The sequence below is a fragment of the Jaculus jaculus genome, chromosome 22 (assembly GCF_020740685.1).
Source record: "Jaculus jaculus isolate mJacJac1 chromosome 22, mJacJac1.mat.Y.cur, whole genome shotgun sequence".
NCBI lineage: Eukaryota > Metazoa > Chordata > Mammalia > Rodentia > Dipodidae > Jaculus > Jaculus jaculus.
Genome location: NC_059123.1, coordinates 4,501,650 through 4,529,397, shown reverse-complemented (window position 1 = coordinate 4,529,397; position 27,748 = coordinate 4,501,650). Strand labels below are relative to the sequence as shown.

Sequence of the window (27,748 nt, the reverse complement as noted above, 5' to 3'; positions counted from 1 at the left end):
GAAGGAGGAAGAGGTAGACAGAGAGAATGGGTGCACCAGGGCCTCCAGTCACTGCAAATGAACTCCAGATGCACGCACTACCTTGTGCATATGGCTCACGTGGGTCCTGGGAGATTGAATGTGGGTCCTTAGGCTTTGCAGGCAAGTGCCTTAACTGCTCAGCCCTAAAAGTACACAATTTTATTTTTAGAGGTAGGGTCTCACTCTAGCCCAGGCTGATCTGGAACTCACTATGGAGTCTCAGGGTGGCCTCGAACTCACGGCGATCCTCCTACCTCTGCCTCCCAAGTGCTGGGATTAAAGGCGTGTGCCACCACGCCCGGCTAAAGTACACATTTTTAATCATAAAGTAGAAACTTCACAGAAGTGTCTACACATTGTTACATAAGAGAAATCAATAAAACAGCCATTCTACAAGCCACTCTGTTATAAAAATGTAATAAAACAAGACGGCAGTAACGTAAAGATGTAACACACTACAGCAGAAAAGCTTTGATGAAAACATATTTCAAGTATGTTTATAAGGGAAAGTCTGTCAGCAATTACCCATCTATTGGGTACAACAAAGCCAGCCAAAAAGAATTCTTGGTCAGCGCCAAGGGAGACTTACACGAGATCATGTTCGTTCCCCTCCAAATCAGCCATTGCATATTTGAAAAATAAAGCAAGACATGGACTTCATTTGTTATAGTTATACAGCCCCCAAATAACTGGAAGTAAACATACAATATTTTCTGGAGACAATAATAGTAAAAGATCTCTCCCAACATAAATTTACAGGTTTAATGTAGAATCTCCCAAAACCTCATTATCATAGTAAAGTAACTTTGGTGTGTGTGCATTTGCCTCTGTGTAAATGGTGTGTGTGCTTCTATTGATGAGTACTGTTGCATGTGCATGTGTAGTGTGTATGTGGAGGCCACTACATGTCTTCCTCAATTATTCTATACCTTATTATTATTATTGCTATTATTATTTAGTTTTTCGAGGTATAGTCTCACTCTAGCCCAGATTGACCTGGAATTTACTCTGTACTCTCAGAGTGGCCTTGAACTCACGGGGATCCTCCTACCTCTGCCTCCCGAGTGCTGGGATTAAAGGCGTGCGCCACCACGCCCGGCTCCTACACCTTATTTTTCGAGATTGAAGCCCTCACTGAACCCGGAGCTCACTGATTCTGCTGGACTGACCGACAAACCTCAGAGGCCACCCTGCTTCCACCTGGCATACCACCATGCCTCGTTTGACGTGGGTGCTGGGGAACTGAACCCGGGTCCTCCCGGCTGCATGACAAGTACTTTGACCACTAAGTGCCTCTCTTCAGATCCTACAGTAAAAGCTGAAAAGATGATTCCAAAGTTTGCATGGACTGCATAATCAGTGTGCGTGCTCAAGACAAGACCAACAGAAAGAGTTACGAACTGTTTGGGCACAACTCACAGACACAAGCACCGATTCTAGAACTGTATTTAAAAGCACAGGCCTTGTGAAAGAACAGATGATGTATGATGGCAGAAGTGAGCGTCTTGAAATGGGCCTGCGCGCATTTAAGAGTTCTGGTATGGCAAGTAACATTTCAAAGCAATTTATATAAAATGGACTTCTCTGTAAATGGTACTGGGAGCCACTAGCCGATCAATAATGAAATCTGAGGTAAAGTGGTATCCCACAGTGTTCTGAAAATTAGATTACTGATGGAATACTGGTATTAATAAAATAGGGAGAAAATGTCTTTTAGACCTTGGGATACAAAAAGCACTGTAAAATAAGGCACAAAAAGGTTAAAAATCCATAGGAGACTGATAAATGTAACATAAAAAAATGACTTGGGCTGAAGAGATGGCTCAGCAGTTACAGTGCTTGCTTTCAAGGCCTGACAGCCTGGATCTGAGTCCCCAGAACCCACGTAAATCCAGTTACACAAAGTGGTGCATCTGTAACGGCAGAAGACCCCGGTGTACCCATTCTCTCTCGCTCTCTCCCCCCCTCCCTCCTTCGTTCTCTCTCTCCATCTATCTTTCTTTGCAATTAAATACATTAAAATATTTTTAAAAGACCTGAGTGAGGCAAAGTTATATAATTTTAAAAGATCCATAATAGATAGGGAGAAAATACAAACCATGCTGCAAAAGGCTATTTCCCCGAATACAAACAATAAAAATCAGGAAGCAGGGCTGGGGCAATGGCTCAGGGAATACAATACTTGGTGTTCAAGTGTGAGGACCTGACTTTAGATCTCTACAACCCACATAAAGCTGGATGCAGAGGGTGCTTCTGGAATCTTAGCTATTCTACTGCAAAGAGGGAGGCGGAGATAGGAGATTCTGCTGGAAGCTCATGGTCCAACCTAAAGAATGGAATGGTGAGTGAGACCCTGCCTCCAATGAAGGAGGAGGTGAAGGCTGACACCTAAAAGTTACCCTCTTACCTCCACACACATGTGATTTCAAACACACGCTCACACTTCACACATGAACATGTATGCCAAAGGGCAACAACTATGATATCTATATTCTCAAATTACCCTTATTTGGAATTCAAAGAGCAGTAAGACTCTGGAATTCGAAGTCCCTTGGGAGCAGATTTTTTTTTTAAAGTTTATTTTGGGCTGGAGGGATGGCTTAGCAGTTAAGGAGCTTGCCTACAAAGCCAAAGGACCCAGGTTTGATTCCCCAGGACCCACGTTAGCTAGATGCACAAGGGGGCACATACATCTGGAGTTTGTTTGCAGTGGCTAGAGGCCCTGGCACGCCCATTCTCTCTCTCTCTCTCCCTGCCTCCCTCCCTCCCTCCGTCTCCTTCATAGCGGAAAAGGGATCACACTTTCTATGCAGAGATAACACCAGGCATAAATAAAGTAGGAATTAGCAGGAATCATAATAGAATTTGTGGATTATTTCTGTAATTTGATTATGCCTTTGAGTTTTTAACCTTAGATTACCACTACTGTCATAAATGTAAATAAACTTTAAAAATATTTTATTCATTTGACAGAGAAAGAGGGAGAGGGAGGGAGGGAGGAAGGCAGGGAGAGAGAGAGAGAGAGAATGGGAGCACCAGGGCCTCCAGCCACTGCAAATGAACTCCAGACACATGCGCCCCCTTGGGCATCTGGCAAACATGGGTCCTGGGGAATCGAACTTGAGTCTTTTGGGTTTGCAGGCAAGCTCTAAGCCATCCCTCCAGTTAGTTTTTAAGTTTCTAAGCCATCCCTCCAAATAGTTTTTAAAATACATTGGAGATGTATTCCTAACAGACTATTAGCTTCTAGTGACCTTGAGAATGCCCTCAGATAGCTTCTGAGACCTACGGCAGAGCCTTACTTGCTGTGGTACACACCGTTGTGTTTGGAAATTGCCTTGATTTCTGACTTCTTCGTTGTACAACTTAATACAACATCATGGAACCACTTCCACAGTGTAACACGTCTTTTGGGTCAAGCTGAATCTGTGTTCCCGTGGTCACTCACACTGAGCCCACGCACACTCTTTATCACTCTTTTATTCCCTTTCCAGTATATATATGGAGGGAGAGATAGAGAGATAGATGACAGATAACATTTTTATTTGCTGAGTTGCAAGCAGAGAGAAAGGGGGATAGACATACAGAGAGAGAGAGAATGGGTGTACCAGGGCTTCCTGCCACTTTAAAGGAACTCCAGATACCTGTGCCATGTGTATCTGGCTTTATGTAGGTACTGGGGAATTGAACCCAGGCCGTCAAGCTTTGAAAACAAGCACCACAGAGCCATGTCTCCAGCCCAGCTTGTCTTTGATTTTTTTTTTTTTTCCTTTTTCAGGAAAGCTAAGATAATACAAGAGACACTTTTGATTATCTTCATGTTCAACAAACACTGTTTTCTATTGTGGATTTTATGCAAACTTTCCCTTTGTCTAAGCCCAGAAAATGAGTAATTAGGAACCGAACGGCACCCTGGATTACAAACCCCTCATCAGACGTTGGCTCCTTTTCTTGTAAACAGAACATGGTAGTTTCTGGAACATGTCAAACTTTTCCCAAAATCACGTAACCATTTTTAATTTCAGATGTTACTTTAAAATATCTTGCTTTTCCTAGGATGAACACAATGACGTTTACAGTGTTTTGGACAAGTACCCTTGTTTTCTGATTTTTCCTTTTGCCATCCTTAGAACACTGACTACATTTATTTCTCTAATTCTCCACATGAAAATAAAGCCATGCTAAAAAAAATTTAAAAACAGTCACTTGTTCATTTTGAGACACATAAACGAAAATCAGACATAGTCTAATCCAGAATGTCATTTAAGTATAAACAAATGATTGCCATGTTGGCATACCACAGCACACTTATATTTTTAAAGTACATTATATTTTTCAATAGCATTGATTTTTCCATATTTGCATCTGTGTTTCTAGTATAGATAGCAGGTTAGAACATGACTGCCAATAATAGAGAAGGTATCTCAGAAAACTGCACGTTCCCTCTGCAACAGGACAGACAGGGCACAGCCTGACACGCCATTTCTCCGTGTTCCTGTTATCTCATTTGTGAAGTGGGGATAATAACACCTAAGTACCAGGACTTCTATGAGGCCCGCAGACATTCCAATTATGCTGTTATTAGAGTCTGATAAGTTCTAGATTCCATCGTCATAAACCTTCCTCCCCTCTTCCTTGCAGGTTCAAGGGATGGGATCAGCATCTTAAGGATTTTCTCCAGAGAACTCAACATTATCTCTGTGGAACCAAGTTATAAATTTTCAGGAAAAAATACAAAGCAGGGTGTGGGTGACACATTTTTGTTTATACAGGAATTACTAGGATATGAAGATACATGCCAATAAATGGTGGTATCTCGTTTTTTGTTATTTTGTGGGAGAAAATTCAAACGTGAGCTCAATTACAAGCTGATAGTGAACTGGCCAAAGCAAAAAAATTGATGGGAGGGCAATGAAAAATGTAGAATGTCTGTAATTGGTCAGAAACTCATTTAAAGCATAAAGAGAAAAATCAAATATCCTTTCCTATATCAAAAATAAAAAGCTGGGCTGAACAGATGGTCAGTGGTTAGGGTTAGGGTTAATAAGGTGCTTGCCTGCAAAGCCTAATGATGTGGCTTCAATTCTCCAGTACCCTCATAAAGCCAGACGTAAAAAAAAAAAAAAAAAGTGTACATGTGGCCACATGAGTCTTGAGTTCGTTTGCAGAATACTGTAAAATGTACCTACAAACCAGTTTTACTCTCCTTCTGTTTCATTTTTTAAAAATTAATTTGCAAAGAGTGAGAGGAGAGAGAGAATGGGTGTACCAGGGCCTCTAGCCACTGCAAATTAAATTCAGATGCATGTGCCACTTTGTGCATGTAGCTTTATCTGGGGCCTGGGGAATTGAACCCAGATCATTGGGCTTTGCAGACAAGTGCCTTAACCACTGAGAAATATCTCCAGCCCCTACTTTTCTTTTATGTCATTGCTATTAATATTACTACCATCACCACTACTGTGCACGTAGGTACCTATGTGTATATGGGCAAGTGCCATGGCTCATGTACGGAGGTCAGAAAACAGCCTGGGGATGTTGGTTCTCTCCTTCCACCTTGTTTGAGACAGTTGCCTTGTTTTTCTGCTGGGAAGGCCAGACTAGCTGGCCACGAGGTCCAGGATTGTCATGTCTCTACTTCCCACTGCTGCAGGTGTACTGGGATTACAGACCCATGAGCCTCTTAGGATCTGGGGTCCTGAGGATAAGAATTCTGGACATGAGGTTGGCAGAGCAACCCCCTTTAATCACTGAGCTATCTGCCCAGCCCTTGTTCCTTTGCTTCCACATTTACAAACACATATATCACATTTTGAGCATATGTTCCCCATATTGCCCTCCCTTGTCCCTCACTGTCACTGCACTCCTTCCTCAGGGGGGGCCTCCCACGTCCCTCTCGCTTCTATAAGAATGCTGCCTGGCCCCATCATGTGCAGGTCTTGTGCAAGTATCGGTATGTGGTGTGAGTTCATGATTGCAATGGCCTTGTCTTGTCCAGATACCACAATTCCACAGCACTCCTCCCCATCCCCGTCCTGACATTCTTCCTGTCCCGTTTTCTGTGACATTGCCTGAACCTTGGAGATGTTGTCTTGTTTAGGGCCAGGTACACATCACTTATTTTCAGTCATTTAACCAGTTATGACTGTCTGCACTGATGACTTCCCACTGCTGATTTTTTTTAAATCTATTTTTACAAAAAAAAAAACCCCACAAAACTTAGCAATGCCTTGTATACACTAAAATAATTAAAGGAACTATTTTGGAAGGAATAATATGCTGCCTACTTGTCCTGAGCAGCACATTGATTTAATTGCCATTCATTTCATTATTCAGTGGTTATTTAATTGAAAGCTTTTGCCAATGAAATGTCACAAATCTAAATTACATGGCATTTTAATTTTATTATATTTCTAAAGTCCATTTTTAATTAAAGATTTCTAAAATAAGTTGAACTTCTCTTTTCTGACATTTGCATTGAAAGTGTGGGAGGCAAGAACCATTTCCCCCTAGAGATGGGGCAGAAAGGGGGCGTTTCAAGCTGCACTTAAGAGTGAGGGCTGAGGGCAGAGTGAAGCCATTTGGCACCACTTCCTTGTCCACCAATGAAAACTGAGGAAGCTCAGAGGAGGCTTGGAGCCCCACCCACCCGCCTCTGGGTGGGGACTTGGCAGGCTGAACACCTGCAACTTCAAGACAACCCAACGGGAAAGCCTCCTTGGTGCAAGCCTGTGTGTAGTGTATGTGTGTGTGCATGTAGTGTGAGTGTATGTTGTATTGTGCATGTGGAGGTCAAAGGTTGATTTTGGGTACTGTCCTCGATTTCTCTCCATCTTACTTATTTTCTTAAACATTTTATTTATCTATTTATTTGAAAGAGGAAGAGAATGAGTGTGCCAGAGTCTAGCCTCTGCAAACGAACTCCAGATGCATGCCACCACCTTGTGCACCTGACTTTATGTGGGTACTGGGGAACTGAGCCTACATCCTTAAGCTTTGAAGGCAAAAGCACCTTCACCACCAAGCCATCTCTCCAGCCCCTCCGTCTTACTTATTGAGATAGGGTCTTTCTCACTGATTAAATTAGATTAGTTAGCCAGCGCATCCCAGACATCCTCCTGCCTCCACACACTAGGATCACAGGCACATGATACCCACACTTGGCATTTATGTGAGTGCCAAGGCTCCACATTCAGCTTGCACAACAAGTACTTTTATCAACTAAATCATCTCCCCAGGCCCTTAATGATAAGTTTTTTGAAGTGAAGTCATCATGAACTTGTGGTTTGTATGATCCCAGGCTCCTGGAGAGTGCACTGGATAGCTGTGGGACAGCAGATGGATCTCTCTGACCATATGTGCTATCTGGCTAGCCAAGCGGCTACCACAGATACATGGGTTGTGTAAATATTCTCCATCTCAGGCTGGAGAGATGGCTTAGCGGTTAAGGCGCTTGCCTGCGAAGCCCAAGGACCCATGTTCGACTCTCCAGATCCCATGTTAGCCAGAAACACAAAGGTAAGGAAAGTGCAAGGTCTCACACACCACTGGGTGGCACAAGCGTCTGGAGTTCGATTGCAGTGGATGAGACCCTGGCACACCAATTCTCTATCTTCTCTCTCTCTCTCTCTGTCTCTGAAATAAAAAATAAAAGTTTATCCTCAAAAATTATGAAAGAAAAAAAAATTTAAAAAAATTGGAAAAAGAAATCTCTGTGTCTGTCGCTCTCAAAAAAAAAAATTAAAAAAAAATTGGAAAAAAATTATGAAAGAATGCATTCCTGTTGCTTTAAGCCACTTGGTTTTGGTAATTATTTGTAGTAGCTATGATGGTTAAATCTGATTGCCAACTTGATTGGATTAAGAAATACCTAGTGTACTAGTGAGATGCGTCTTGGGGCATGTCTGAGTGTTTCCAAAGAGGTTTAATTGAGAAGACCATTGCTGAAGGTGAGCAGTACCACTCCCTGGGCCGGGGTCCCGGACTACATAAGAAAGGGAAAGGGAGAGCCAGCTGGGTACTGGCTTTCCCTCCTGCTCCCTGGTCCACGGAGATGTGAACACGTAGCCCCCTATTCCTGCTGCCGCGGAGACAAGCTCATCCCACCACCCTGCCTTCCCCATCATGTATCCTCTGAACCAGGGGCCAGAATAAACCTGGCTTCCCTTAACTTAATTCTTTTTAAAAATTCTTTTATTAGTTGGGCATGGTGGTGCACGCCTTTAATCCCAGTACTGGGCATTCAGAGGTAGGAGGATCATCATGAGTTCAAGGCTCCCTGTGACTACATAGTGAATTCCAGGTCAGCCTGGGCCAGAGCAAGACCCTACCTCAAAAACCAAATATACATATATGCGTGTGTCTGTGTGTATATATGTATATATATACATATATATACATACACACACACACACACTTGCAAGCAGAGAGAAAGAGAATAGGTGTGTCACAGTTTCTATTCACTGCAAATAAACTCCAGATGCATGTGCCACTTGGTGCATTCAGCTTCATGTGGGAATTGAACTCAGGACGTCAGGCTTCGCAGGCAAGTGCCTTAACCACTGAGCCATTTCTCCAGGCTCCTTACGTAAATTCTTGTGGGGGCTTTGGTCACGATAAGAAAAGCAGTAATAGGGCAGTCCTAAGAAGCTGAGGGAGTGACAATACAGTTAATTTTGACATGTGGGCTGAGGCGTGGGTTTAGTTTGTTTTCTCCTTCGTGTTTTCTCCGCAAATGAGCCGACCGCCCCAGCTAAGCTGGATAGTGAAGGCGTGGGAGGCTGGTGTGGCTCTTACAAAAGCAAACTCGCATGGGGAGGAGGTCCGAGGAGGCCGTGAGAAGACACAGGCTCGGTCACTTAGAAGCCATTAAATGACCTACTTACAGCACCAGGGACCTTCCAGCAGGGCAGACAAACAAGGCAACTACGGGACTGTAACCAATCAGCTATTTGCTTTGCTCAGCCCGACAGTTTTGGAGCTTCCTGGTGCAAGAACTGCTGGTGAGTCGAACTCTGTAAACTTTTTACTCTCAGTCTATATTTTAATTAGCTTTGACAGTTTCTTCAATGTACATAATGTATTTTGATTATATTCACCCTTCATTACTCTCTTTAATCCCTTTCTCACACCTGCTGAACCTCCTTTTACTCTGATGTGTGTGTGTGTGTGTGTGTGTGTGTGTGTGTGTGTGTGCATGTGTGTGTGTTTGTGCAAGAGAGAGACTGAAACAAGAGACAATTCCACTGAGGTATATCATTAAGGTTGCTTGCGTCAATATGGATGGGGTTATTTACTGTAACATGGGCGAGTTACCAATGGTTATGTCTCTAAAGAAAACGTCCCGCCCCTGGCAGCTGTTAACTGCCAACAGCTCCTCGGGGAGGTGTGGGATCCCATATAAGCCTTCCACCATGCCATAATGGGAGGCTTGCAGCCCAGGCTCGTATGAGTCTTGGACAAGGAACCACGAGGGACGTGAGCCTGTCAGTGCAGCAGACAGGGCTCCACAGCCCTCTTCCCCCTTGCTTGGCTCCTACATTATTTCTGCCTCCTTTTGTGCGATGGACCCTGAGCCTTGAGGGTGTGACAGATGTCTCGTTTATTGCTGGGCACTCCCAGTCACGTATTCTCAGCACTTTGACCACTTGTGGGTCTTTGTAGCTTTTGCCAGTCACTGCCATGAGAGGCTCCTGTGGTGCACTGATTGAAGGCATACACGTAAACGCCGAGGAGACAGCTTAATGAGCACAGCATGTCCACTTAGCAAAGCAACAACAGTAGCTTTTCCCCTGGAGCCGGCAACCTCCCCAGTCACGGGCTTTGGGCCAAGGTTACATACAACACGAGGCATGAATGACCTCTTATGGAGAGGGTCTCAAGTCTAATCAGAAAGTGGTTGGTTCATCCAAGAACATTCATGACACGTTTACCAGTGCACATTTCTTTCCTGGCAGGTTAGTTATGTGGCATATTAAGGTCCTTAGCTGGGTTTCTATTGATGGCTTTTCTCCCCCATAGAAGCCTTAATGGCACCTCCAGTTTACTTCTATTATTTTTTTGAGAGAGAGTGTAAGAGAGAGACAGCGACAGAGATAGAGAGGAGAGACAACAGGGTCTCAGCAACTGCCATCAAAATCAATGCTTGTGCCACCTAGTGGGGATGTGTGACCTTGCACTTGCCTCACCTTTGTGCGTATGGCTAACAAGGGATCTGGAGAGTCGAACATGGGTCCTTAGGCTTCGCAGACAAGCAGCTTAAACACTAAGCATCTCTCCAGGCCTCCGGTGTACTTCTGATGAACCATCATCAACTTCATACAACATCCCAATTAGTCAGTGGAGCTGGCCACCAGGGCAGCACTTGCATCACCACAATCAGTAAACAGTACCAATCAAGACTTCCTCCAACCTCCATAGCTGAATTGTATCTACCAACACATCACTGCTTCCATATTATATATATATATATTTTTAAGGTTTTTTTTAAAAACACTTTTATTTATTTATTTGCAAGCATAGAGAGAGAGAGAGAGAGAGAGAGAGAGAGAGAGAGAGAGAGAGATAGAAGAGAGACAGAAAAAGACAGAATGGGTGCACGTAGGCCTCTAGCCACTGCACATGATGCATGTGCCCCTTGTGCATCTGGCTTATGTGGGTCTTGGGGAATGGAACCTGGGTCCTTTGGCTTCACAGGCAAATGCCTTAACTGCTAAGCCATTTCTCCAGCCCCATATTTTATATTTTAATTGCATTTGAATATCACTTCCAGTTCTGTGTGTGATGAATTTCTTAAGCTTTAGTATTTGGTTTGCAGTTGTAATAGATGATTCTCATACCCATGTTCATAGTATGTAGTTTATATTCAACTCATTCAAGAACGGTGATATACTTCCCACTCCCTTTTTTTTTAATTTTTTAAGATTTTTTTTATTTATTTATTTGAGAGCGACAGACACAGAGAGAAAGACAGATAGAGGCAGAGACAGAGAATGGGCGCTCCAGGGCTACCAGCCTCTGCAAACAAACTCCAGACGTGTGTGCCCCTTGTGCATCTGGCTAACGTGGGACCTGGGGAACCGAGCCTCGAACCGGGGTCCTTAGGCTTCACAGGCAAGCGCTAACCGCTACGCCATCTCTCCAGCCCCCCACTCCCTTATATTACAGAGACATGTCAACATGGCTAGAAGGAGGATCGTGCCTGCCAAAACTCTGTGCCCATTGGGACATTTTCCCAGAAATTTAGTGATATGGAGAAATCTGAGGTCACCTTCATTCTTATCCCTTCACAGGTAAAATCACACTTTCCTGTCTATAGAATTTTTGTTTTCATCCATGATGTGCAAGATACATCACCATATATCTAAATGTGGGTCTTGTCTTACGAGATGACCCCAAAATGTAACCTGTGCTTCTGTGTACCAGGTCCTGTTTTGACTCTCAAAAAATATTTAGTATTTAAAGTGCTTTTTGTTTCTCTCTCTCTGACAGGATTTCCCTGCCGCTACATCTTTCAAGTTGAAACATGAACACTTTGCTTTTCTCATTGAAACTCTGTTCTTTGCAGCTTCTGTGTGAATCTCCTTCCTTCCTTCTTTTCTTCTTTCCTTCCTTCCTTCTCCTCCCTTCCTTCCTCCCTTCCTTCCTCCCTTCCTTCCTTCTTTCTTCTTCTTCTTCTCCTTTTTCTTTTTCTTTTCTTTTCTTTTTTTTTTTTTTTTTGAGGTAGGGTCTCACTCTAGCACAGGCTGACCTGGAATTCACTATGTACTCTCAGGGTGACCTCGAACTCACAGCGATCCTCCTACCACTGCCTCTGGAGTGACTGAGGGGATTAAAGGCAAGCGCCACCACGCCTGGCTTTCTCCTGCCTTTCTGCCCACCTCAGGCATCTCCCTTTCCACCTGTGCTTCCTTCCTGTCCTCTCTGCTTAACCTTGCATCTGGTGGCTCAATTGTCACTCAGTACATTAAGTAAAAGCTTTGAAATTTTATCTTACTCATCTGGAAAGGCATTTCTTTTTTAAAAATGCTATTTAATTTTTATTTATTTACTAGAGAAAGAGAATCAGAAAGACAGAGGGGCAGACAGAGAGAGAATGGGCATGCTGGGGCCTCCAGCTACTGCAGATAAACTCCAGACGCATGTTACACCTTGTGCATTTGGCTTATATGGGTTCTGGGGAATCGAACCTGGGTCTTTGGCTTCACAGGCAAGTGCCTTAACTGCCAAGCCACTTCTCCAACCCTGGAAAGGCATTCCTAATTATGCGTTTTTCCTGTGAGTCTTTAAGTAATGTTCCCTTGGGTTATATAATATGTGTTTGGGGAAGAAGGGACTGTGCTAAATGTTTATTATTAAATATTATTATTATTTAGAGAAAATAAACACAAGCAAAAAAACAGTACTTGGCTTCAAAATGGTTTGTATGTTGTCCTTCAGTTATAAATCATTTAGATTTGTCAGCATGTTGTGGGTTTTTATTTTTGGACCTAGATGCCTAGAGAACATGGAAATACCAAGTCTTGAGCCCACTTCCTGCGTCTAGCAAATATTCATTTATAATCTCTGCGAAACACAGGGGATGATGGCAAGGGAGGTTCGTGCTGTTCCTTCACTGACAGAAAGTCACAGCTATCTGTCTCCCATTCAAAGGACAGTGGCTATCCTGTCGTCCAGGAATGTCTTCCTGGAGTCCTCCTTCTCAGCCTTCCAAGTGCCACTGGCTGTCCTCTGTCCTGTCGGCCGAGCCCGCTGCATGCTGTGAAGCAGGACTCTAGCAGATGCAGACTGGGAACCTGGAGAAGCGCAGCAAGGGTGTGGCTCCAGCCAGCTACGAAGAATTCACGGGGCTTTGGGATTTTCTGTGCTCCGCTGCCGGCAGAGAGGGAGGAGCTGAGTCACTGCTGTTTCCCATCTTCTCCCGGATCTATTCTGGTTCTACAGAACCCATTTAGGATTATCTTCCAACCCCAAACCCTGTGCCGCAGTGAGTGGAAATTCCCTGCAGTCTGACAAGGAAATCTGTTTCTCTCGTTCCTGCTTTTCGGTTGTCTTGTAGATTGCATGTCTAGTGACTTGGGTGGTGTGTGTGGATGCTGAAGCAGAGCATCTCGTGATAATGGCACACGTTCACACGGGTACCTGTGAAGTCTCACCTTATGCCAAGCATAGACCTCGGGCTGGGGAGATGGCTTAGAGGTTAAAGGTGCTTGCTTGAAAAGCCTGACCACCGGTAGCCATGTAAAACTAGACTCACGAAGTGGTGTATGCATTTGGAGGTTGTTTGTAGTGGTAAGAGGCCCCTGTGTGCCCTTCTCTCTCCTTCCTCCTCCCTGCTTGCAAATAAATGAATAAAATATTACTTTAACTTAAAAAAGAAAAAGGAGTTAAAGATTTTTAAAATATCATTTAGCTAGTCATTGAGAATACAAAGATTTTTTTAAAAGTGCATCACTTTGGGGAAGCTAAGCCTTGTGAGTGATAATATGGAGATAAACACCCTACACAACACACAAAAGGGTGCTGGAGGGATGTCTTAGCAGTTAAAGTGTTTGTCTGCAAAGCCAAAGGACCCAGGTTCAATTCCCCAGGACCCACATTAGCCAAATGCACAAGGGGGGAGGATGCATGCATCTGGAGTTTGTTTGCAGTGGCTGGAGCTCTGGTGTGCCCGTTCTGTCTCTCTCTCCCTTCCCCTCTTTCTCTCTGTCAAATAAATAAATAAATATAAAATAGTTAAAAAAAAAAAACACAAAAGAGCACAGGTGCACTCAGAAGTTATGGTGAGCAAGTTCCAGGGAGAAGGAGAAATACAGAAAGAGAGAGAGAAAGAGAGAGAGAGAGGTGTGATGCTGGAATCTGAGTCAAGCAGGAGAAAGTGGCACAAGATGGTCAGCTGAGATTCTATGAGAACCGTAATGGGGAGTCAGCGATGAACATTCATTTTGGATTGTATAAGACAAATCTATACTGTAAAACTAAAAGGGGGGAATCGAAGGAAGTTACATAGGATGCTATTAGAGTTCAGGCCAGGGACTGTCAGAGCCCAAGCCCAAGCCAAAGCCATGAAACAATACTGCAGCAGCAGAGCTCATGCGCACTGCGAAGGTCATGCTGTAAGGTGCCATATCTGATGTGAATGATGGGACACCTGGAGGACAACTTGGCAACCAGATGTGGACCACAGGAGCAAGGCAGGTTTGATGGGAAAGAGAACTAATGTACTGTGGGCATATGTTGAATGTGGGCTACCTGTGGCCCCCATAACCCGTGGCTCCCATGTATTCAGAATGCTTGGTCTCCAGCTTATGGCAATTTGGAAGGGGGCCCTTGCTGAAGGAGGCCTGTTGTTGAGAGCAGGCTTATGGGCGTTATGGCCAGCTCCCCCTTGGCACAGCCCAGCTCACTCTCCTGTTGCGGGTTTCTCCCTGCTGTGGCAGAAGTGATGACCCGCCTCTGCTCATGTCACGCTTTCCCTGCCCTCATGAAGCTTCCCCTTTGGTAATGTAAACCTAACTAGAAAACTTTCTTCCTATCAGGCATTTTGGTCAGTTGCTTTTTTCCCAGCATAGAGAAGGTAACTGCAACAGCAAATTGGTACTGAGAGTGGGGTCACTGCTGTGTGGCTTTTGGCCTTTAGGGGCTGATTTGCAGAAGGATTTGAATCTTTGGGTTAAGAGACACCTTGTAGTACTCTAAGTAGAGCTTGCTTGGACCATTCTGGCTAAAGCTGAAAGACCTAAATGCAGAAAGAATTGTGAAGGCATGGGTCAAAGGGAAGACAGAGCTTTGTCTGAACTGGACTAGAGGTACTCTGTGTGAGGGGCGAGGTGTGCTCTTCCCATGCCTTGAGAATTTGAGCAGGATTGAATTTAGAAGAAATGGGCTGGTGTGAACAGAAGAATATGCCACAGAAAGAAACAAAAGTTTGGGCCTACTTCACCTGCAACTGTTTGAGAGATCATCATATTGCTATTGGGACAGCTGTTCTGGATGGAGACAGCAGGAAGAAGGCTGACTCGTTTGTAAGTATGGTGCCATGCTAAAGGAATTTTCCTGCTCTTTAAATTAGAAAATTTGGCAGCCCATCTAGTGCTATGGAAGTATAGTGAATGCAACAAAGAGGAGCTCATTGAATTTGTAGCATAGATTTTTAGAAATGGCTACACAGTAATGTGACTTAGGATTATTGGAGTCCCTACAAGGAGGCCTGATGGAGTCATGAGGATGAACCACAAGCCTTCAGTGGAGATCCCAGAATTGTGGAGATCCCACGACTATGTGGGATGGCTGACAAGGAGAGCTCTGGCTCAGGATAGAGTTTTCTCCAGACTGTGGGCAGGTCAGAGGGAGGGGTGGAATTAGAGCTCCAGTGACTTCACTGCATATCCCATATGGACATAAGGCTGCAGGATTTGATGTCTGCCCTGCCTGGTTTAGATCTTATGTTGGTTCAGTCTTTCCTTGCAGTGTGAATGTTTGCTCTGGGGTATTATGTGGTTTTGGTTTTACAGTTCACAGTTAAGAAAGCTTGGACCATGGGGATGTTTGAATAGCGTTACTGTGGAAGAAGTGTCCAGTCTCTGCTTATCCCATGCTTTCCCCTGCCATCATGAAGTCCTCCCTTGAGACTGTAAGCCAAAAATGAAAATAAAAATAAAAATGATCAGCTTTCTTCCAATTAGCTGCTTTTGTTCAGGTGCTTTGTCCCAGCACTAAGAAGGTAACTACAACACCCTGCTACATGAAGTTGACCAGAGACACACAGCTGTGCAAAGCCAGAGGAAAATGGAGGCCTGGACTAGATCTGTAGTAATGGTAGTGATGGCTGGCGCTGAAGGTCAGGGATGACTTCTCCACAAGAGAACGTGTTCTTGGTGGCCAAATACCTGACAACTTAAAGGACAATTTCTTTTGGCTCATGGTTTGAGGAGATACAGTCCATTATGCTGCTGGGGAAAGCAATGGTGGCTGAACCAGTTCTTGTCTGTGGCAGCAGGAAAATGTGGCCCTGCCAATATCTGGGTGATCAGGAAGCAGACAAATGGGAATGGTGGCACTCAGCTGGCCACCTCCTCTTTTTAATGTTTTTTTATTTTACTTTACTTTACTTTACTTTACTTTACTTTACTTTACTTTTATTTTATTTTATTTTATTTTTGGTTTTTCCAGTAGAGTCTCACTCTAACCCAGGCTGACCTGGAATTCATTAGGTAGTCTCAGGGTGGCCTTGAATTCATGGCAATCCTATATCTGCCTCCTGAGTGCTGGGATTAAAGGGATGCACTACCATGCCCAACTTTTTTGTAAATGTTTTTTTATGTTTTTATGTATTTATTTGCAAGTAAAGAGGGAGAGAATGAATGAATATGCCGGGGTCTGAGCTCCAGTTGCATGCACCACTTTGTGTATTTTGCTTTACATGGGTACAGGGGAATTGAATGCAGTATGGCAGAATTTCTAAGCAAGTGCCTTTAACTTCTAAGCCATCTCCCCAGCCCCTTTGTCTATTTTTTAAATTTTTATTTATTTATTTATTTATTTATATGAGAAAGGCAAAGAGGAAGGGAGAGAGAGAGGGGGGGAGAGAGAATGAGCGTGCCAGGGCTTCTAGCTACTGCAAACGAACTCCAGACAAATGCACCCCCTTGTGCATCTGGCTTATGTGGGTCCTGGGGAATGTAACCAAGGCTCTTTGGCTTTGCAGGTAAGTGCCTTAACTGCTAAGCCATCTCTCCAGGCCCCCTCCCTTTGTCTCTTTTTATTCAGTCCAGGACTCCAGATCCTGGGATAGTGTTACTCACATTCAGGGCAGGTCTTCTCAGTTAATCCTCTCAAAAAATACCCTGATAGACATACCTAGAGGTGTGTGGCTCACTAGTGTCCCAATTACTCCTTTCTCTCTCTGTCCTTCCTTCCCTTCTCTTCCTTTCCCCCTTCCTTCCTTCATTCTTTCTGTCCATCCATCTATCCTTCCTTCTTTCCTTCCTTTTTTAAAAATTTCTTTCCAAGCACAGAAAAATAGAAGCATGACAGAGAGTAATGGGCCATCAAGGGCCTCCAGCCACTGCAAATGAACTCCAGATGCCTATTCCACTTTGTGCATCTGGCTTTATGTGGGTTCTGGAGACTCAAACCTGGCTTATTAGGCCTTACAGGCAAGTACCTTAACTGCTGAGCCATCCCTAAACATTTCCCATCCAATCAACTTGAGAATCAAAATCAACCATCACAGAAGTAAAAATAGTGAGAGAGAGAGAGAGAGAGAGAGAGAGAGAGAGAGAGAGGAAGAGAGGGATGGCTTAGCCATTAAGACATTTGCCTGCAAAGCCAAAGGACCCAGGTTCAATTCCTCAGGACCCAACTTAGCTAGATGCACAAGGTGGTGCATGTGTCTGGAGTTTATTTGTCTAGAAGCCCTGGCTCACCCATTCTCTCTCTCTCTCTCTCTCCCCCTTCTCCCTCCCTCCCTCCCTCCCTCCTTCCATCCCCCTCCCTCCCTCTTTCTTTCTCTCTGTCAAATAAATAAATAAAAATAAAATATTTAGAGACAGAGGAAGGGAGATGAAAGGCAACACCAGAAAATACCACCACCGTGGTCGTCAATAAAGGGAAAATCAGCAATGGGAGCTAATGGGGAAGAGATGTGTGCTGGGAGAAATACTTTTAAGGTTGCAAAGAACAAGAGTTAGAAATTCAGCAGAAGCAAGAATAATGGCTAGTTTCAATCTGCCAAAGCGTTGAGTCCCCATTTCCAAATGTTTACTTAATAATGACTGTTCCAACACGTAATGCCTGACAGCTCTTACACAGCATGCATGCTCTCATCGGAAAACTTTTCCATCTAATGACAATCTGGTGATTGAGGACCGGGTGCCGAGGGCAGGCAGTGGTATCAAGCATCATTTATGATCTAGCACATATCTTGGAAACAAGTCTTTTTTGTTCCCCAGAATTTTTTGGAATGAGATGTAACCCAAGAAAAGGACAAGCTTGTAAGGGCCTCTGGTGTTAAAGGACAATGGAAGGCTCTCTGGCTTCTGTGTGCCACAGGCCTCTGGAACACAGAAAAGTAGAGTCTGTTTTCCATTAGTTCTCCGCTCCCTGCCCCCAAAGCCATCATTAATCTTGAAGTAGCAGGGTCAGTCCTGGGAAGAGCTGGTCGTAAAAGTGGTGGGATGCAAAGAACATTAATGATTCCTTTCCAGCTTAAAATACTTCCCCAGCCCTCACCCCCAGTCCCAAAGATGGTCATGGCCTGTCTGCAATCTCTCCAGATAAAGAGTTATTTTATTTTCTGAGAACACTCAGTTTTCTCCAGGTGGTTGTAGTTAAAGTGCAAAAACACTGAACCACAGTAAAAATATTAACCCATTGTTAACCATATGAACCGGGTTAATAGACCTGTTTATCAAAAGGTCCTTGCTGTCACCTTGGGAACAGGACAGTAGTCAATGGGCTGGGACCATCTGAATTATGGACATTGCTGGCTCAAGGGCTCTGTTAGGCAAAAAAAAAAAAAAAAAAAAAAAAAAAAAAAAAACACCTTGTCACTGGAAGCAACAAGATGGAGAGCACAATGAGGTGGACTAATGTGAAGCAAGTTTTCACAATTTTTTTCTCTCCTTGGAACACCAATTTGTTTAGTTATTTCTCTTTTTCTTTCTGCAGTATTGGGGCTAGAACCCAAGGCTTTAAGCACATCACCCATTACACGGAGCTTACTCGTATCTTTCCTGATACACGGTTTCACTATGTAAACCTAGTCTTCAATCAAACCTGCAATTCTCTTGCCTCAGCCTCCTTGGGATTATAAGAATGTTGAGGTTACAAGTGTATAACATCGTATTTGGCTAGAAAATGTACAAACTTGTCTTCAATAAACTAGATCTCTTGAGGAACTGGCTCTCCAAATTCTTATCTACTGCCCAAGGACAGTGTGGCAGCTCCCAGAATCGCAGCTGTGACTATCTCAGGACATGGGTGTAGCTCTGTGTTAGATCATTTGATTCTCAATACCAAAAAAAAAAAAAAAAAAAAACCCACAAAAAAAACCCACACACATGCCCCTCCAACACTCACAAACACACTGTTGAGACTGCAATTCTGTAATCTGAGTAGTGAAAATAATGGGAACATTTCTGAAACTTGCCAACTATGAATACTTAAACACACAATTGCATTACAGTACTGTATGTACTTAGCTGAAGGAACTTAAACTGAAACAATTACAGCACCTGCCAAAATTTGGGACATTGTGTTAGAAATGGATTCAATCACAGGCTGGAGGATGGCTTAGTAGGGAAGAGCTCTCACTGTGAAAAGATGAGGGCCTGGGCCAGCGTGAGCCTCATTCCCAGGACCCACGCAGAAAGCTAGGCATGGCCACAGCGCACCTATGACCCAGCGCAGGAGAAAGTAGAGACCGGAGAATCAGAGAATCACTGATGCTTGCTTTCTTTTCTTTTCTTTCTTTCTTTTTTCTTTCTTTCTTTTCTTTTTTTTTTTTTTTTTGGTGTTCCAAGATAGGGTCTCACTCTGACCAGGCTGACCTGGAATTCACCATGGAGTTTCAGGGTGGCTTCAAACTCATGGCAATCCTCCTACCTCTGCCTCCCAAGTGCTGGGATTAAAGGTGTATGCTACCATGCCCGGCGCTGATGCTTTCTAAAGCGGAAGCTTCAGGTTCAGAGTGGAAAAGACTGAGCCTCAAGGAAATACATAGACAGGTGGCAGAGGGTGGCACCCAATGTTCTCCTCTGGCCTTGGTGTGCAGCATGCATACACCACATATGTACACCACCCCCACTCAGCACACATGCACGCACACTCAGAAAGTGGGCGTGTGCACTGAGCAGGAAAAGAAAGAAAAGGAGAAATAGTACGTGAACCCACGCCAGGTAGAAGAACTGTAACACTGGCCTCAAACTGCTTCTAAGTACAGGACAACAAACAGAGAGAGCTCCATTGATGTGGGGGGGAGTGCTGATGCCTCCTTGCCTCTGTTGTCTCCGGAAAATAGAAAGCAAGATCATTACATGGTAGGAGGGGAATGAGGAAGACGTATGAGAAATTCTGAGAGAGGAAAAGATGTGGTTGAGGTCTCTATCGAAGGGGAATGAGGGCTGCAGAGATAGCTCAATGGTTAAGGCACCTAACAACCCAGGTTCAGTGCACCAGTACCCATATAAAGCCACATGCAGAAAGCGGTACATGCATCTGGAGTTCATTTACAGAGGCTAGAGACCCTGGCATGCCCATTCTCTCTCTCTCTTTGCTTGCATGTGTGTGTGTGTGTGTGTGTGTGTGTGTGTGTGTGTGTGTGTGTGTAGGGAATGAATCAACATGAGAAAGGCTGTGAGATTATTTCTCAGTAGCACCCCATAGAGCTCCCCAACTATCCTCCCCTCAGACTGCTAAACAGGAGATGGAAGTAGTAAAGAGATATGAGGGGAAAGAAGGGTGCCGAGCTGAGGATGTGACTCATAAACTCTGTGGTCACCAATAAAGACAGTAGAGGTCACCACCAGAGGAGGTGGAAGCAGCAGCCTCGGGGAGCTGACCGGTGGAAGAGAACTGTTCAAAGCCCACCGTGGAAGCAACTGGAAACAGAAAAACGATTTGGCCTCGTGTGAATAAAAGCGATTTCAAGACATCTTGAAGCAAGCCTCCCAGTGAAAATATCGAAGGGAGTCTGGCTGTGAAAACTGATGTTAAAAGGTGAATGATGGGCTGATTACCTAGGCAGAGTAAACAACCTGTCGTGTGTCAGCCACCATGATGCCCCACCACAGTGGACTGTGCCATCTCAAAACATCAGCCAGGACTGTTCCTTTCTGCTTTAAGTTGTTCCTGTCGGGCATTTTATGATAGTAACAAGCAAAGTCGTTCAAAAGGCAAACTTAACAGTTGACCTCTCAGAGCTCTCTCTCCACCTACCAGCCCAGCGCAGCTGTGGTACCAACTCCAGCCTCTAGGTGGCATCTCTTCCACCTTTTCCCAAAGAGAGAGGAGTCCAAGGATGACTGAAATCTGTCACCAGCTCCTCCTTGAAGCACATCCCACATCTGTCCCAAGCATTCTCACTGAAGGCTGACAATGGTGCCTCACGGTACGCGGTTTACAGTTGGCTTTCACGTGTCACTCTTTTACTCTTTTACGTCCCCTCTTACTCGTTCTTATTTCAAAGTAATTGCAACCCGCTGTTTATTTAAAAGAAATTAGGTTTCACCCAGCCTAAGGTACTATGCCATTTGGCAACAGTAAGAAGAAAAACAGCTCTGCCAATGAAACGATGCCCGAGTGGCTTGAACTGGCACCATGGGCAGTCTTGCCCTTGCCTTGGCTCCCTCTGACTTTTGCTCTCGCCAGTTCCAGGGAGCGTGTCCCGTTCCCCATGTCACGTGCATCGTTGGGCATGCTGCATGCTGAGTCCCTGCATTTTGTACACATCTTAGCGACCACTCACAACGAGCTTTCACCCACTTGTAGGGATTTTCTCATCAATTTGTTGCTTTGAATGACAAAACAAAATCGTTCTCACCATTTCTCGGAATTAAGCTTACCCATATATTAATGCTACCCTCATTTTTGGTTAGAGAAGCTTCTCTTTTCAGATGGCAGTGACCCTGGGAAGACTCAGAAGGCACCATAGTGTTGAGAAGAAGGGACAGAGGAGTGCTCAGCACTAGAACATCTCTATCACACCTTCCAAGGCTGCAGAAGAGGTGGTGTGGTGGAAAGAATGTAAGAGCCGAGGGAAGGGTAGGACTCCTTACAACGTGCTCCTCCAGACACAAAATGGCCTGGATATCCATGACCTCACAGTGCCTGACACTACCTACACAAGATCATCATAATAGGAGGAAAAGATGATGACATCAAAATACAAGAGAGACTGATTGAGCGGGGAGGGGATATGATGGAGAGTGGAGCTGCAAAGTGGGGGGAGGGAGGGAATTACCATGGTTTCTTGTCTATAATTGTGGAAGTTGTCTATAAAAAATCAATTTTAAAAAATCTGCACTCCACGCCGGGTGTGGTGGCACATGCCTCTAATCCCAGCACTCGGGAGGCAGAGGTAGGAGGACTGTCGTGACTTCGAGGCCACCCTGAGACTACATAGTGAATTCCAGGTTAGCCTGGGCTAGAGTGAGACCCAACCTCGGAAAACAAAAACAAACAAACAAGAAAATCTGCACCCCACTGCTCTGTTTCCACAATTTCTTTTTTATAAAAATTTTAATGTCATTTTTATTTTATTTGTTCATTTATTTGAGAGAGCAGGGGAGGCAGATACAGGAGAGATGAAGAGACAATGGGTGCGCCAGGCCCTTCAGCCACTGCAAACAAACTCCAGTTGCATGTACCACCTTGTACATTTGGCTTAGATGGGTCCTGGGGAATCGAACCTGGGTTCTCTGACTTTGCATACAAGCACCTTAACCACTAAGCCACCTCTCTAACCCTGTTTCCATAATTTCTTTATACACAGCTTTCATTTTTAGTCCTTCCAAAAAATAGTTTCTATGCCAGTCAAATAAAACCTTGAATCACAGGACAGCAACAGTGACGGCCAAGACAAATACTTTGTATCACATGTTAAGTGTTTCTCAAAGGCCCAAGTTAAAGGTTTGGTCTGTAAGGTGCTGCTATTGGGGTGGTCAACTCTTTTGTGGGCCGACCCTACTGGGGGCTTCTGAAGTTATTGGGTGTGAAATGGGGGGAAGAGTGGAGCTCCAGTTACTTCCTCTTTTGCAATTCCTATTCATGAAGTGAGTGATTTTAACACATGGCCCCACCATGATGCTCCATCTCAGGGTTAAATCTGACTGAAAGCTCTAAAACCGTGAGCTAAAATAAACCTTATTTATTTGTAATTTGATTACCTCAGACACGTGTGATAGTAACAGAGAGCTGACTGACATGGTCCCCATTTGGTCACACAGGGATATGTTTGGTCACACAGGAACATCTGTGTCCTAGCTCTCAGCTCTGCTGAAAGGCTGCAGGCAGTGGCTATTTCATTAAATATTGAAAAATTAAAAACAGTGCTGGTTTCTGGCCGTAATGGCACATGCCTTTAATCCCAGCCCTCATGAGGCTGAGGTAGGAGGATTACTGTGAATTTGAGGCCACCCTGAGACTACACAGTGAAATCCATGTCAGCCTGGGCTAGAGTGAGACCTTACCTTGAAAAATACAAAACGAAACAAAGAAAATAGTACAGATCATTATCAATTAAATAAGACTTCCCTTCCTTCCTCTGCCTTTCTTTTTCTTGATTTTTGCAATAGTTATCAAATATTTGTCCCACAGAGGTACATTCTAACTTCTTGGCAACTTCTATTATGATTCTGATCTTTAAGAGGCTTTTTCTTTGTTTTGTGTGTGCCATACTGAGACCCAGACATATGTCAATGAATTAAAAATTCAGGGCTGGAGGGAAGGCTTAGCAGTTAAGGTGCTTGTCTGCAAAGCCAATAGGACCCAGGTTCAATTCCCCAGGACCCGCATAAGCCAGATGCAGAAGGTGGCACATGCGTTTGGAGTTTGTTTGCAGAGGTCCTGGCATGCTCATATATTCTCTCCCTCTTTCTGTCTCTTTTTCTCTCTCTGTCTCAAATAAATAAATAAAAATAAAAATTCATATCCTAACAGTGGACAGTGGCCCATGCTGGTCATCCCAGCACTCGGGAGGCAGAGGCAGGAGAATGCTTGCAAGTTCCGGGCCCAGTGGCTGGTTTTATAGCAAGTTCCAGTTCACCAATTCCCTCTTCAGTTATATCTAATTTATCCAATTTAACAATTATTTCATGCATTTAAAGACACAGTTAATTATTATATGCTCTCATTGGTGCTTTTCTACAAAGATTTCATAATTAATTACAAGTTGTATCTGACAATTACATAAGTTCTGAGATATCCACATCTTATCTTGTGTTTGAGACTCTCGTTAGTAATGGACTCTAGAATCTAGGGACTCTCAAGAGTAATGGCTACTGTCCGCTGAAGTGTTTATGAGCTGGTGTTTCCTTGAACTCCGTACATGAGAACTTTGCTCTAGAAAAATGTATGCTAGCATGTGTGAGAAACCAAGGGCTTCCGCCACCAGGCATAGGACAAGCACCTTCTTGGGTGTCACATGGGATCCACACGGCATGAGGATTCCGGTCATAGCCTTTGGTGTCCAACCCTTGCAGGTCACAGCACTTGGCCTGGTTTAATTCCCCATTTCCACCTTGTTTGCTTTGATTTGGAGAGTCATATACCTTTGAAAATTCCCCAAACACAGTATGTGTGTCAGCACACAGGCTGTACGGGCAATAGGGCCTGGAGCACCCACATTCACTCTCTTTCTTCCGTCCTCTCTATCGCTCTACTTATCTCTCCACCTGCTCAAAAATAAATACATAGGATACTCTTTTGCAAGAAATAAAACATATACATCAGATTCTGCCCTCTCAAAGTGAACACAAGTAATATTATTTCTCAAATTAGACTAAAGGCTCCAAATGGGTATTTCACATCGTAATACGATAACCCATGAGATTTTTATGTTTTAATAATTTTTCCAAGCACACATTGTCCCTGAGAATATGATGAACTTTTAGGTCTTCCGACAACGGACAAGCTTTGAGGATTGTAGTCTCTATGTCATGTTACCACAGAATGTCTCAGTTGAGGCTGGTGAATGTCAACAACTATTGAGTAGAGGAGCCTTGGAAAATCCAATAAAACATGTAGACATACACTTACATGGAACATTTTTATAAATTTCAGGAGGTGTTTCTGGAACTTATAAAATCCCTTCCATAGAGGTAAACACCATTGAGATATATATACATACATGTGTGTGTGTGTATATGTGTGTGTGTGTGTGTGTGTGTGTGTGTGTGTGTGTGTGTGCTTTTTCTTTTTCTATTACTTTTAAAAAAAGTTTTTTTCCAGGTAGGGTCTCACTCTTGTCCAGGCTGACCTGCATCTCACTCTATAGTCTCAGGCTAGCCTTGAATTCATGGAGATCCTCCTTCCTCTGCCTCCCTGGTGGTTTATTTCTTGACTATGAGGAACTTCAGTCTCATTTCATTTAACTTTGCATTCCCTGTCCTATGGTAAATTTCATAAAATACGTGTTGACTGAGTTGAACTTCATTTTGTAAAACACTATCTTCTAAAATTTTATTAATACTTTATTTAGGGGAGAGAGAGAGGCAGAGAGAAAGAGAGAGAGAGAGAGAGAGAGAGAGAGAGGGAGAGGGAGAGAGAGAGGGAGGGAGGGAGAATATGGATGCATCAGGGTCTCCTAGCTACTGCAATTGAACCCTAGACACATTCATCACCTTGTGGGTCTGGCTCTATGTGGGTACTTGGGAATCCATCCTGGGTCCTTTCTAGCAAGTATCTTAGCTGATTTTGAGTGCTGTTCTTACTCCTAACCCTGGGACTTTCTCCAGAGAGATGGTGTTAGATACTGAGAAGACTCAAAACACATTAGAGCAGAAAATCAGAGGCCGCTGAGAGCTCAACACTAAAAAAGACTTATAACAAACCCTCCACTGCTCAAAGAACATTCTGGAAGAGGTGGTGGAAAGAAAGTAAGAGCCAAAAAATGGGAAGGTTTACACTGAGGCATGGTCCTCCCCATGGAGACTGACTGGTACATTCATGACTCCACAGAGGATACTGGTAACTCCAGTGAGGAGGGATTTCAGTTGCATGGGATCAGGTGAAAGGGAACAGAAGAGTATAACCCAATAAGAATATGACATCCATATGTCAAAATTCGCAATTAAAAACAAAACCAAACAAAACAATGTCGGGCATGGTGGTGCACACCATTAATCCCAGCACTCATGAGGCAGAGGTAGAAGGATTGCTGTGAGTTTGAGGCCAGTGTGGGACTACAGAGGAAGTTCCAGGTTAGTCTGGCTACAGTGAGACCCTATCTCAAAAAAAAAAAGAATAAAAAATAAAAATACAGGATATATAAATGAGAAATGTTCAAAATAACAAAATATTATACGTTTGACAATTTTACACATGTATGTCATGTATTTTGATCACATTCAGCCCCTATTACCCTCTTTTATGCCTTTGTCACACCTTCTGAACCAGGTAAAGACAGATGCACAAAGTGATGCATGCATCTGTAGTTTGTTTGCAATGGCTAGAGGCCCTGGTGTGCCCATTCTCTCTCTTTTTACTTGCCTTTTTCTGTCTCTCTCTTGCTCATAAATAAATAAAATAATAAAAAAGTGTTTTATATGTTTTCTGTGACTATATAAGTGTTTTAAAATAAAAATGTTTCAATTAATAAAATGGAAAATCTTTTTATTTTCTTACATTCTTTGTAACACCTCATTTAATTTTTTTAAAATTTATTTATTTATTTATTTGAGAGAGAGAGAGAGAGAATGGGCATGCCAGGGCATCCAGCCACTGCAAACGAACTCCAGATGCATGTGCCCAGTTGTGCATCTGGCTTACATGGGTCCTGGGGAATTGAACCGGGGTCCTTTGGCTTTGCAGGCAAGTGCCTTAACTGCTAAGCCATCTCTGCAGCCCTCCTCATTTAATGTTTTATAATCAACATGTTGTTGCTAAGGAAAAACAATAAAATGATTTCAAAATAATAGATTTATGTGGACTATAATTCTTAACTATGAAACATTAAACTATAAATGCACTAGAAAAATAGATAATATTGCTTTTATGTGGGAAATATTGGGGTAAGGAAAATTGTCACAAGGAAGATTTTTAGTCAAAGAAGTCATAAGAGAAAAGAACAACAAACATCAAATAACAAATTCTAAACTACAGTGGGACACAAGTTAAAATACATAAGACAAAAACAGAAGAAAATATTTGTGGGCTGGAGGGGTGGCTCGCAGTTAAGGCACTAGCTTGCAAAGCCAAAGAACCCAGGTTTGATTCCCCACAACCCACATAAGCTAGAGGCACAAGGTGGCACATGCTTCTGGAGTTCGTTTTCAATGGCTGAAGGCCCTGATGCACCCATTCTCTCCTTTATTTAATTCTTTCTCTCTCCCTTTTTCTCTGTCAAATAAATAAAATAGATAACTAAATAATTTTTAAAAGAAAATATTTGCTAACGTATAATGAAAAAATGCAATGCACATAACATAAACAATCTCTCAATCAAAAGTAATTATTTTTTAAAAAGAAGAAAGCAAAACAAGATCAAAAATATATAAACATGCAATTCACAGAAGACTAAATACTGACAGTTAACACCCACTGGACCCTTCTTATATCAGAAAAAAAGAAAAAAAAGTAAAGTAGATTTATGAAAGGATGATTCTTTTACACTCAGCACTCAGACAAAAATGTCAAAGATTAACCATCTTATAGTGTTGCCTTTGGTATAGATGGGTACCCAGTTTTTTTTTTCCCTTACTGAAAAGAAAGTGGTACATTTTGACAGGGTAATTTCATAGTAATCTCTCTAAATTTAAAAAAAAAAAGTTTAAGTACATGTTTAGGTGTCTTTCACAGGAATGTTACTTCTGAAATTAAACAAGCATAAGCATGTGTGCTGTTCATGGAGCAGACTTCCTTAGACGAGAGTCTTGACCCAGAACACAGGGCTCTTTCCTCCTCTTGCCTGGGCACACAGGACGTGCTGAAGACCTGGCTGATCCCTCTCTCCTCTACGAAAAGCAGTCCGTAAAACTGTTGATAGTCCAGCCAGTAGATTTCATCAACT

The 27,748-nt window shown here is 43.4% G+C and overlaps 1 protein-coding gene across 1 annotated transcript in view; it reads right to left on the bottom strand.

The window, feature by feature from the left end:
• Window positions 1–27,748, bottom strand: part of St8sia1 (ST8 alpha-N-acetyl-neuraminide alpha-2,8-sialyltransferase 1) — a 161,007-nt gene that overhangs the window by 9,882 nt on the left and 123,377 nt on the right. The window lies entirely within an intron of this gene.